Source organism: Phaenicophaeus curvirostris, chromosome Z (assembly GCF_032191515.1).
Source record: "Phaenicophaeus curvirostris isolate KB17595 chromosome Z, BPBGC_Pcur_1.0, whole genome shotgun sequence".
Taxonomy (NCBI): Eukaryota; Metazoa; Chordata; class Aves; order Cuculiformes; family Cuculidae; genus Phaenicophaeus; species Phaenicophaeus curvirostris.
The window spans coordinates 20,062,403-20,075,202 of NC_091431.1; the positions used below are offsets into that span (position 1 = coordinate 20,062,403).

Consider the following 12,800-nt stretch of genomic DNA (forward strand, 5'->3'; position numbering starts at 1 on the left):
CCTGTCTGCATTAGAAAATTTCTGATACTTACCTGGCTGACAATAAAACAATCACTTCAAGTGGGAAAAATACGAATTGCCTATTACATACATATTTTAACAAACAGGTGCATCAATCACTGTAACAACTAACTAGGTGGAATGAGCATGGAGAATATTTCATCCCCCAACAGTTTAAACAACAAGAGCAGATTACTTCTTTTTTGTTTGGCAGTACAGGCTCCAGTTCCAGTGCGTGTTATGGAACTTGACACAGGAGTCACTTTGTGAGTTTTTGAGGTGTCTTTTACACAGGAAGCCAGACATGCTGATCATGTCTCCTTCTAGCCCTAAAACTTGTGTATCTACTAAATTAATGGAACAGTGCCAGTTCACGTCCAGCTCCCCATATGAGTTTGAAAGAGAAAATCCTCTAACAGCGCTGCTTCTCACTAGCCACAACAATCATTGGAGCATATTCACCACACAGTAGGTTACAAACACAAACTCAGCTGCTTACGTTGCTGCGCAGGTTAGTCAAATAACATCTTTAAAAAGGAATGGCTCAGAAAATAGCATATGCTATTCCAAAATGGAGAAGTAGAAACATTAAAAGGAGAGTGGAGCCTGAAAGAAGGGTCAATAATTGCTTCAGCAGAAGATTCATGTGGGAAAGAAAGCAGTATTTTTTGTTCTCTTCAAATTTGGTGTCAAAAGTGTTAGAAGAGCATGGCAAGAAGATGGGACAAACTCCTTTCAGGGCTTTTCCGGGATATCAAAGCATCATGTGTGCAGGAGGTGGAACACTTCAAGGTGATTCCTCTTCCACTCCACTATGAACAGGGCTATACTTGAAGATTAACAGATCAAGAATATCCCAGTCCTGAAGGGAGGTAAAGTTTCACACATTTTTTTTAAGGCAAATAAAGTCAGTCTCTAACAGCTGCTTGAATTCCATAGTGGCAGAATTTCATGGGTCTTCACTAAAAAGAAATACGGCCAGATCAGGTGCCTGGGCCTTGGAAGAAAACTTGTCCTCTGAGACTGCTCTGAATAATGATGCTTCACCTCTCTTGCTTTTAGCGAAGCCAGTTGTGCAGGACTAGGGAGTGGTGGTTTTAAACTAAGAGATGGGGGGATTTAAACCGTATATAAGGAAGAATTTTTTTACAGTGAAGGTGATAAAACTTTGGACCAGGTTTCCAACAGCAGTGGTAGAAGCCTCATCCCTGTAAACATTCAAGGTTATGTTTGATGGGAGTCTGAGCAGCCTGCTCAAGTGGAAGATATACCAGCTCACTGCAAGGGAGTGGGAACTGGACGACCTGTGAAGTCCCTTCCAAACCAAAGCATTCTGTGATTCTATAATTCTGCTTCACTGGGAAGAAAACTGGAATCCTTCCTCTAGTAAATTCAAACAGTTTTGTAGAATCCTGTTGCATATAGCAGGTGAGTGGCACAGTGGCCCTGCAGATGCTTTCCCTTTCTTGATTTGTGGTGAGGGAACACTGTGAGTGCAGTTGATCTGCAGTCACCTGTGAAGGGTATGGACATCCTTCCCCACACAAAGCAGACAAGAGGATTAAACAGCCTTACAGGCAAAAAGACTGAAGAAGCTGAGAGACTAAGGAGATATACTCGTGAGGTAAAGACTGAAGGATAGAGGAGAGAAATACTGAGAAAATTATTCTGTCTGTACATTCCAAACATAATACTTTTTGCAGCAAAATTATTAATGCAGGCAGTACATTTATAATTATTTGCTCTTCTTCCTTTGACAGATTTCCCAAAAGCTGCTGTGATCACTCATCTAAGAGCTCTTTCTGGCTGCTTAGCATTTACTCAGCTCTGGTGAGTTTTTTAGGCTATTATGTATCTCGCTCTTCCCTTGTACCACATCAGTGCTTCTCTTCTTGGCATCAGCAGGTGCATTGAATTAGGTAATATACACCTTCCAGTGAGGTTTCCTTAACTTGAGAATGCTGTAAGAATTTATTATTTGGTGACTAATTCCATTTGGTAATTGATTCAAATATTATGTCTCCCAACAGACTTCTGCAATTTTTCTCATTTTTTATCACTTTTTCCAGTCTGCAAAAAATTAGCTAAGATCTATGCATATTTTTTAACACTTAGAACAGGCACCAATTTTTGTATGGATCCAATATAACACGACTTGAGGTCTGTGTCTCACTGATACCCCTGCATATATTCTGTAGATTTCAAGTCATATTTGTAACCTACACCAAAATCTTAAAAGGGCATTCACATAGGCATTTGAGAAGTCAGGTTTAATTGGTGTCAGAAAGTACAAATGCATTGTGGGAATTTTAGCAAACCTTGAGAATAAGGTTGATTACTTGCGTTTTGGATCTTTTTGAGTCACAAATTTGAGTAAGATAAGACATATTTTAAAGGATATTCTCTTTTTTTTTTTTTTAGTCTATTTTCACCACCTAGGAGAAAATTTTATTTTGAAGAAGAAATCTTCTGGAAGCAAGAAGAAATTTTGTGTAATTTTAGAAAACCCAATGCACATAGGAGAGCTCTGTCACTACTTCTGGTAACTAGTCCAGTGTAAGTTCTTGTTTGCAACCACAGCTTGAAACTTTATATTAGTTAAGTCATAAAGATATACCCATTTTTCAGTGGAATAGTATTTTTAATGTTTCATAGGTTTTTCCTAATGCACACAAAATTTGGGTCTTGTGTACCTGGTAATTTTATGATAGCAATCAAGATTATATCAGCAAAGTAGTGGTTACATCAAAACAATCCTGGTAGGATGGGACAGTTATACCTGGATACTAACACGAATTCCTCTGTAAAGACAAGCTTGTTAGCTTTTCATCTGAGTGCTAGGCAACTGGCAGGTCGGTAAGGAAAAGGTATAAGCACTAAAAGCTTTATCGGATTCAATGATCAAATGAGAGCATGAACCAGCTTAAATGATTAACCACCTGTACTGTGCAGTTCCAAAGTATTTACTTGTTAAGAGAAGGCCACTCTATTCAGTCTGTAATGGCTGATAATTAATTTTTGTATGGCTTTAAAAATACTGAATGAGTTTTTGTTTGTTTATTTTTTTTTCTGAAGAGGTGTTCGAAAGGCACATTTTGTTCCATGGCTGTGTATATGATGATGAACTTATCTGTGTAAAGCCATTATACTTCAGTGTGGTGAAAAATCTTGGTTGCCCCAAGGATAACAGTTCTGAAGAACATGGAAGCTAAATTATGATCAGAATTAGGACAAAAAATGTTACCAAACAGAGCAGCAGCAGAAAAGCAAGTATGAAAATATTTGTTATATTGCAATGCTTGTTTCTCAATGATAATGGAAAAGATTGGTTAATTTTCTTAATTTTATACTTGGGAGTTAGGAAGTTACTGAAGGGAGGTTACAAGAAGTATTCCTACCTACCACAGAAAAGCATGAGGTTTAAATGATCTCCAGCTCCACTGGTCAGAGATTGGTGTAAGAACTAGCAGTAAGGGAACATCTGAGAGGATCCACCAGCTGGTTTGAACAGAGACCTATTATTGTGTGGGCCGGATGCAGGGTAGGGGTCAAAGCCAGAAAGGTATTAGAGGAAACAAGCCAGGAGGAAAGCTGTTTGCCAGAACTCAAGTATGTGCAAACATTATGTCAGTAGTCCATGCATCAAAAAACCCAAAAAGGTAACTAGCTAGGCCAGATTAGTTATGTAAAAGTCTCTCCTGCAGGAAAAGACAGGGACAATTTTTTTTACTTGGCTCAGTAACAAGACTTCATGGAAAAGATATTGATATTTAATAGGCAGTTGGTAAAGAGAGGGGAAAACAGGATTGTGTGGCTGAGCTGAGGAAGCTGAGGATGCCAGCTGAAGTGGATCAGGGGAAGTGCTGTATCCTGTCAGGATCAAGTATCTTATGAAAGTGTATCACGCGTAATCTCTAGTGTACCACACAGCTTCTTCCACAGTGAAAGAGACCTGTGCAGACTAATAAAACCAACAGCTACATCCTTGTACTGCTACATGCCAGGGCATGGCAGTCCTGGCGTTGCTCAGGACAAAGGCTACCTAGGTGAGGAACTCATTGGAGTGTGCTCTAGATCACAACCAGCATGCCTGAAACTGAGAAAGAGCATGGATTTGGGAACTAGGAGGCACACTCAGATTCCTTGGTGCAGAGACTCTAGACGCTGCTCTCTGACTAAATAAGGAAGCTTACTTGGCAGCCATGTGCCTATCAGAATTAAATTTTGAACACAGCACCTCATAGAAGTTAACAAACAATGTATCTGGAGGAAGGTTTTTAAAAAGAACCCTACAACTTTTAAATAAAAGGTATTCTAAAAGTCAAGGTAATGCAGAGAAGGTCTGCAATGTTTTTATACCAGGGATGAAACAAGGTAACAGTTTCTCCTATGCTTACAATCTCTGAAGGTCCTGGGATTTACTTTAAATCCTAGACTCTTACCATCTATATTGAAAAAAATATAATAAACCTCATTGATTCTTCCTGAGGGCTAAGTGCTGAAGAAGGGACAATATTAGGCATGAAGTAACTCTCCCAATCAGACAGGCAGCTGGATCAAAATTGGGTTTAATAACACACGTGATCAAAACATGCTATTCCTTCAGGTTTACCATTAAAACTGAAAAAAACCCCCTCAAGGGTAAATGTAATCAAATCAACCAACCAATCAATTAGCCAGACAACCAATAAATAAAAAGCAGCCGAAAGGCAAAAATTATAGAGAGCAGGAAAGCGTACAAGAAAGCACCTGCTTACTACAGATGGCATGTAGCAGAATTCTATACTGCAAAATAAAGTACCAATTATTAATTATTTCTGATAATGTATTATTGATTGCTAATATATAAATCAAGCAAAAGAATGATTATTTTCTTTCTTGAAAAGATCTTGCTTCCTCATTGCAATTATTTCATAAACAGGACAAAAATTCTTGGTTTCTCAGTGAAACTGACAATATGCCCAGTTTGACAACACAATTAGAAAAAATTTGCAGGTTTTTACACTTCTTTTTTAGATAATTCTGAAGTCATCACTTGATATAATGTGAGACAGTAGTGGCAGTAAATTTTCGAATTGGAACAGAGAATCATCCCGTAAAATTGGCTGGGGCTTAGGGCAACACTTTTTATAAATTCAATATTTTTCATATGCTTTTGCTTTTGTTATAAAGCATGCATCCTATCTGCAGCAACGCCAGTTCCTCTTCTGCACCTGTTTTCCCTACTTACAACGGGACCACAGGAATAACAAAGAGCCACTAAATATGATTACAAAACATATTTATACAATACATGCCTATTTATGCATCTGCACAGTACTGTAGATTATTTAAGATTATTACGGTAGTACGAGCTTTTATTCCGCTTTTCACATTTAGAGTAAAAAACAATAATGTTGATTAAATATAAGAGGCAGATATACAGCTAGGAAAAAATGTTTGAAAACATCTGCATACATATGTTGAAGGAAAAATACTAAAAATCTTTACAAGATAGAAAACACTTTTAACCTCAGGAACAGACTGTATAATAAGCCAGGAATAATCCAGTACCTATCATAGATTCAAAATAATAAAAAAAACAATTTAAAAGGTATTCTGAGCCAATTCTACTGAAGTCAATGGAAGTCTTACCCTTGGTAGAAATGGTACTTATACAGTCAGCAGGAGTGATGTCCACTAGGAATATGCCGCACACTCTAGAGATTTGGTGTTTGGAGGGCCATGGCTTCCAAAGTGTGTTTCCACACCAGTACAGAGCCAAAAGCAGTTGCAATAGTGTGCTCCAGAGAAGCACAAAACACAGTCCACATTAAAGTAGTATATAGCCATGTATAGAATAAAAATTTCTTAGCTGATATCTACATTATTTAAAAAAATATTTCCAACAGGCAGAAGGGAGAAAATGTTGCCATTGTAGAGAAGTTGTGGAGATCAGAGATCGTTTGTGCGATGGACTGTGTCCAAGAAGTTAATATTTACAGTGTAAGCTTGAAAAGTATGACATTCCCTATAGTTTGAGAATACAAAGTAGTAGTAGTTTCCTGCTCTGTCCTTTCTGTTCTTCAACAGAATGCACACTTACATGTAGGGAAATAAATAGTATCAACTTCACAGAATCACAGAATCACAGAACAACCAGGTTGGAAGAGACCCACCAGATCATTGAGTCCAACCGTTCCTATCAAACACTAAACCATGTCCCTCAGCACCTCATCCACCCGTGCCTTAAACACCTCCAGGGAAGGTGAATCAACCACCTCCCTGGGCAACCTGTTCCAGGGCCCAATGACCCTTTCTGTAAAGAATTTTTTCCTAACGTCTAGCCTAAATCTCCCCTGTCGGAGCTTGAGGCCATTCCCTCTTGTCCTGTCCCCTGTCACTTGGGAGAAGAGGCCAGCACCCTCCTCTCCACAACATCCCTTCAGGTAGTTGTAGAGAGCAATGAGGTCTCCCCTCAGCCTCCTCTTCTCCAGGCTAAACACCCCCAGCTCTCTCAGCCGTTCCTCATAAGGCCTGTTCTCCAGCCCCCTCACCAGCTTTGTTGCTCTTCTCTGGACTCGCTCCAGAGCCTCAACATCCTTCTTGTGGTGAGGGGCCCAGAACTGAACACAGGATTCGAGGAGTGGTCTCACCAGTGCCGAGTCCAGAGGGAGAATAACCTCCCTGGACCTGCCGGTCACGCCGTTTCTGATCCAAGCCAAGATGCCATTGGCCTTCTTGGCCACCTGGGCACACTGCTGGCTCATATTCAGTCCCTGTCAACCAACACCCCCAGGTCCCTCTCCTCCAGGCAGCTTTCTAGACAGACTTCTCCTAGTCTGTAGCTGCACAGGGTTGTTGTGCCCCAAGTGCAGGACCCGGCATCTGCCCTTGTTAAACTTCCTGCCATTGGACTCAGCCCAGCGGTCCAGCCTGTTCAGATCCCTTTGGAGCCTCCCGACCCTCCAGCAGATCGACACTTCCACCCAGCTTAGTGTCATCTGCAAACTTGCTAAGGGTGCACTCGATGCCTTCATCCAGGTCATTGATGAAGACATTGAACAGGGTTGGACCCAGCACTGAGCCCTGGGGAACCCCACTTGTCACTGGCCTCCAGCTGGATTTCACTCCATTTCCCACCACTCTCTGGGCCCTCCAGCCAACCAGTTTTCCACCCAGGAGAGTGTGCGCCTGTCCAGCCCAGAGGTGACAGTTTCTGAAGCAGAACGCTGTGAGAAACTGTGTCAAAGGCTTTGCTGAAGTCCAGAAAGATACATCCACAGCCTTTCCCTCATCCAGCAGCCGAGTCACTTTGTCATAGAAGGCGATCAGGTTAGTTTGGCAAGACCTGCCTTTTGTGAACCCGTGTTGACTGGGCCTGATCACCCGGTTCTCTTGCATGTGCTTCATGATAGCACTCAAGATCACCTGCTCCATGACTTTCCCTGGCACTGAGGTCAGACTGACAGGCCTGGAGTTCCCTGGATCCTCCCTGCGGCCCTTTTTGTAGATGCAATTTGGGCTTTCGTGCAGTGCTTTGAAATGTTTTTTTCAGCAAAATGTTGAGTTTAGTTAACGCAGCATGCTAAAATTGTGTAATGAAACATAGAGATGAATTAAAACTCATAACATGGATGTGAGATGTACAAAGTCATAAACTACAAGACTTCTCTTAAAATACAGGCTTTCATCTGATGGTAGGCATATTAAAAGATGATATGTCTGAAAACACCTGCAACTATCTTGTAAGTACAGTCCTAGAAGATATATATATTTGTAATAGGAATGTTCCAAATCACATATGGTGCTTCATAAAAATATACAATTCCATGCGGTAGGCAAGTAAAATACAAGATGTGGAAAATTGTTCAGAGGATATATTCATGTTGAGTAAAGCAAAGTTTCTTGCTGTGCAGAGTAACTATTCTGTTACCTTTGAATGAAGGCAGAAAAAAGTTTAGTATTGAAAGGAGTTAGTTACATGAAGAAGCAGCTACCAACAGACAAGCTGCTACTTAGCACTGAGAGATGGGAGACAGAAAGGATTCAAAGAAAGAGGATATATGGATATAAAATGAGTAAAATGTCATAATCTGAATGGTTGATCAGCAGCTGGCTGTCAGGTGCCAATATGTTAATTTGTGAGAGACTGTATCCTCAAGTGCATACAAATAAAACTGTAACCTAACTTGGGAAGCATATCTCATTTTCACCTACAGTTGGAGCTGACAAGAACTCCTCAAAGGACTATTGCTTTCTCAGGCAGTGAATTGCACATCAAAACAAAACCTCAAGAGCTTAAGAACCACATTCATTCTTGGTTTTACTCTTAATGAAATCTAGATAGCACAGTCTATCATATTTCTGAATCAACTTGACCCCCAAATAGTTCCAAAACAACTTTATAGCATACGACCCATTAAGCAACTGCAAGTTAGTTTTCGTGAAAAATGAACATAGATATTTTATATTTTCGGTTCCTTGGCCATACCTCAAAGCTGCTCTTTTATTCTAAACAGATTTAAACATGGCAACTAATTTCTTCCAGTTTAGATGTTTTCTCTATTTGGAATTTTTCACTTGTGTTTGAATAAAGAGAAAGCACAAACTGTTTATCTCTTCTTTGAAAGGGTATTGTTTCTGTTTCCACGTCAAACATAATTCACTGCTTGTAATTTACTGTGAGGCAGTTCCCTTGTCTGTCACAAACCTGTCTGTGGCACAGAGCAGAAAACACTCAGCAGAGCTTTTACAGTGTAGAGCAGCCACTAGACTTGATACAGACCAAATACAGCCTCATATGTGTCTGTGTCCATCTTTTGCACTAGTCTTTGTGGAAGTGCATTCAGCGTTTTATTGAACTGATGGTGACTGTGATTTCACCAGGCCACCATGCTACCACTGCTAAGACTGAGCAAGGTAGAAAGTCAACCTAGTAACAAGCTGCCAGCCATATAGAATTCCTAAAAAAAAAAAGAGGTTAGAGACCTCTTAATTGAAAAAAGCACTGAATTTAACTTAAAGTTTCCTAAGTATCATGAAACTTATGCCAAAAAATGTTAGAGAAGATAAGGTAGGTATTGCACAGTATATAAATATTTGCTCTGACCAATGCTAAATCCCTCCAAACACCATACGAAACTCACTCCCATTTGTACTTGTCACAATAAATTCAATTTTTTTTTAGATTATGATGGAAGAACAAAGATGGCAGCAATTGTACTTAAACCTGACCAGTCATTTAATGGAGAAAACCTATATAAGCATGTTGTGGACTTCTTCCAAGTTATGCCCAGACACTCTTTGTGAGAATCATGGGAAGACAATCAGCTGTCTCCCATTTGTATTTATTTTCTGCCTGCCCTGAAAAATGGTCTCTGCAATCATGGAAATTTACAGGCATCTTCAAGAGTTGAAACAGAAAGGTAATACTAGTCTGAATTATTGTTGCTATTATTATTAAGAAGTTAAACAAATATTTGATGAACTAAACATATTTTGCTTCAAAGATACATTTATATCTAAAAATCCTAGAATTGATTAATAATATGGCAAAGTGGTATTTTTTGTTTCAAAGCTCTTCATATTTAACTAGCGTGTTCTTCTAGCCAGCGGAAGATGAAGCAGCTGCACGTAGGTAATTTGACACATAACAGTGTCCTCTTACAAAAGGACACTATGATCCATTCGAAACCTTTTCCTAATGCGGTTGTTCTTGAAATAATTATTCACTGTTACTGGCAAAGCATGAAAGAAATATCTAGTTCTTTGCAAGATAAATACTTGACAGTGAAGATCTCATAATCTGAGAACTAAAAGGTACCCACATGCTTTAGAGGATAAAAGTAGAATTGGGATAGAATTACTTTTAAATTTGCACTGTGAAGTGCATGGATTGCATCCCTTGTGTACTCCCCCCAGGATGACCTTCTGCAATAGGGCAGGACACCATGAACTCTAGAGAGCAGTGAAAAATATCCACATTACATTTTCTGAAAGTTTGTAGCCGAAAGTTTTCTACTATCAGGAGATGCTGAAAGGTGTTTGGCAGTTTTTCCTCTTCCTAAAATACTGAAAAATTGTCTGAAGGCACAAATTTGACAGAACAAGATGGGAATGTAACAGACTGAGTGAGACTGCAAAAGAAGAGGAAAAGAAGAATGTATTAATTTAGACAGAGAACAACTTTTAAGAGAGTTCTAAGAATAGAGGAAAGGTATTTTTTTTTCACTTATAGGTTACTGCACTGAACTAAATGCCTCTTCAAATGCAGTTATCGTAGGCTGTACTGTCTAAGGAGCCTCAGGACAGCAGTGCCCTCTTCTGGGAAAAACCTTTGGAACAATTTTGTCTTTATGTTTCCAGGGATGGAGAAAACCTATATGGAGATTTAAAGTCTGCATATGTGCAACTGAATAAACCTGTATGCAATTATGTGTTCTCTGAATAAAGATTTTTTTAGCTAATTGAAGGAAGCTTACTACCAAAGATACCATCAATACCAATTCATGAATATTTACGTGTGAAAGTTCTTATTAAAGGAGATAAGACTGTTTTAATTAAAAAAAAATCCAAATTACAAACTCCACGTTCTTATTTTAAAAAACACCTTAGGGGAGGATAATGGGATGAATGCTGAGGTTTCTGAGTGGACAGAAAATTAAGTTTCTTCTGAGCAAGAAAATATGTGTCTTGAGAAAGGGTTCATCCTAATCAAGAGTGACAAACAAAAAAGTTAAATTCTCACACAAAACTGGATTTAAGATGAAATCAAACTTGAAAAATTTTCAGCAGTCCATATGTAAGCTCTTTCTAATAGTGATACAAAGAACTAGCTTACTCTGAGGCTCTGAGATAGTAGCTTTTTCTCTTGACTTTTGCTAATCTTATTTCTTGTTGCAGAAAGACATTAGGAAGAGGTTTCTAAGAGCATTCAGGGAGTCATTTCAATTTTGCATTATTTGTGCTCTGTTTCATTTGGGGGAGTTTTGTTTTGGTTTTGGTTTTCAAATCTGATACTTCCACGCAGAAAAATCTGATTTTATAAAATAATATCTGGAGAAAATTTAAACAGAAAATCTCAGCAATCTGAATTCATAATACAAATTTAAAATATTTAATAACTTTCTTTATTAAATTTTTAATCTTATCGTTGTAACTTTTTAAATAATTAGCAAGACAAATTCATGCTAGCTATTCAATCTGAAGCAAGCCTGCTTGGTAATGACTGAACATTATTACCATCTGGCAGCTATTCAGTGTCTGTGTGGAATGACTTGGTGGTCTAAGCGTGGTTCCTAGTGTAAGTGCTGCCAAAAGAGAGAACAAACTGGCAAGCTTATTTGCAGTCTCAGCTCAGAAGCCAAAGACTAAATGATCTGGGAGTTGTGGAAATGGAGTAGCAGTGTGAAAAAGAAATCAAGTACATTACAGAGAGAAAAAAGTAAGAACAAAAAAGCAGCCCATTTTCACCACAGGAAAATGCTGGCTACATTGAAAATGAAGTAGAGTAGTAACAATACTCGAGAACAGTGTGTTTTAAACTTTTCCCCTAATTTGAGCCACATTTTAAATGAGATTATTTTTTAGACCACTTCTTCTCTCATACGTTTGTGTGCAGACCAGCTTGATGGTGAATCGGCATTTGAATAACCGCTATGTAGTGACTGCTCACATGGAAAATAACACTGGAAAGCCTTTAACATACTTGTATTTAATGTCTTTAGTGAAGTGTAGCAGTTTGGAAATGAGAGGAGAGCCAGAACTATAAAATCAGCCAGCTCTCTGCAGAGCATCACCAAGTGTCTCATAAACTACAGATTTTGTGATCAGCTGTGCTAATGAAAGTTAAAGAAAATCCTGATTTTGAAACAGAAGTTTGCAAGTTTGCTTGTTGATGGAGACATAAATAAGAAATAAAAGCTGCATTACATTTAGGTTTCACTGCACCTGTAAATCAGATCATTCTGTTTAACTAAAGACAAAATTGTATGATCCATCTATTTCAGTAATTGCACCATATTTTCACTGATAGAGGCTGAAATGGAATATTGCACTTTATTTGAATTATTCCTTTTTTTAGAATGTTATGTGAAGTATTTACTCCAGAAATTATATCTCTATTTCCTGCATGAATCTACACATTCCTAGATTTCTTTGACAAAATGTTATCCAAGAACATGTTTGTGAAATCTTTTTTATAAAGCATACAAATAAAATTACTCTGTAATATAGAAAGTAAATTTCAAATATACTCCCACAATTATTTTGTAGTTTTGCATGTATAACAATGAACTTAAATGATAAATACTGCACCAAATATAGCAAACTGCTTTCAATAATCTCTATGGCACATTAAATCAAGTGAAACAAATTGCAAGCAAAATATTTTAGTATTAACTATAAATCATATTTAGTTGTAATATTAGAAGCTTTTGGGTTGCAGTGTAATCAAGAACCCCAAAATATATACATTTTTTGTAAAACACATATTTAATGTATCTTTAACGAAATAAAGAATGTCTGTCCAGTAACTGAGAACGACCATGTGAACAGAAAAAGGCATAATTCTTAGTGCCAGGGGAAGCAATACTTGGAAAGGTTTGATATCCTATGACACCAAGACATGCTAGTGAGAAGTATAAATATCAATGGAGATAAAGTTTTTACCAAGCATTATAAAAGATACAATTGGTTCTCAAGTCCCTACGTTCATATTATAACATAATCCTGAAAGCAGCATACCAATTGTAAGCTGTCCTCAGCGAATAATCTTTTTATTCAGCTTTAAGAGTCTTTCTGAGTATTGTAGAACCCAG

General features: G+C 38.2%; 1 protein-coding gene across 2 annotated transcripts in view; it reads left to right on the plus strand.

Moving 5' to 3' along the window:
• The window catches only part of CCNH (cyclin H), a 264,197-nt gene that overhangs the window by 145,682 nt on the left and 105,715 nt on the right, over positions 1-12,800 (plus strand). The window contains exon 8 of one of the 2 annotated variants that reach the window (XM_069880013.1): positions 10,128-10,137. The exons of the other annotated variant lie outside the window; for it this stretch is intronic. The gene's annotated coding sequence lies outside the window, so the exon portion shown is untranslated. Of the gene's footprint in view, positions 1-10,127; positions 10,138-12,800 lie in introns of those variants that run through there. 2 annotated transcript variants of the gene reach the window in all.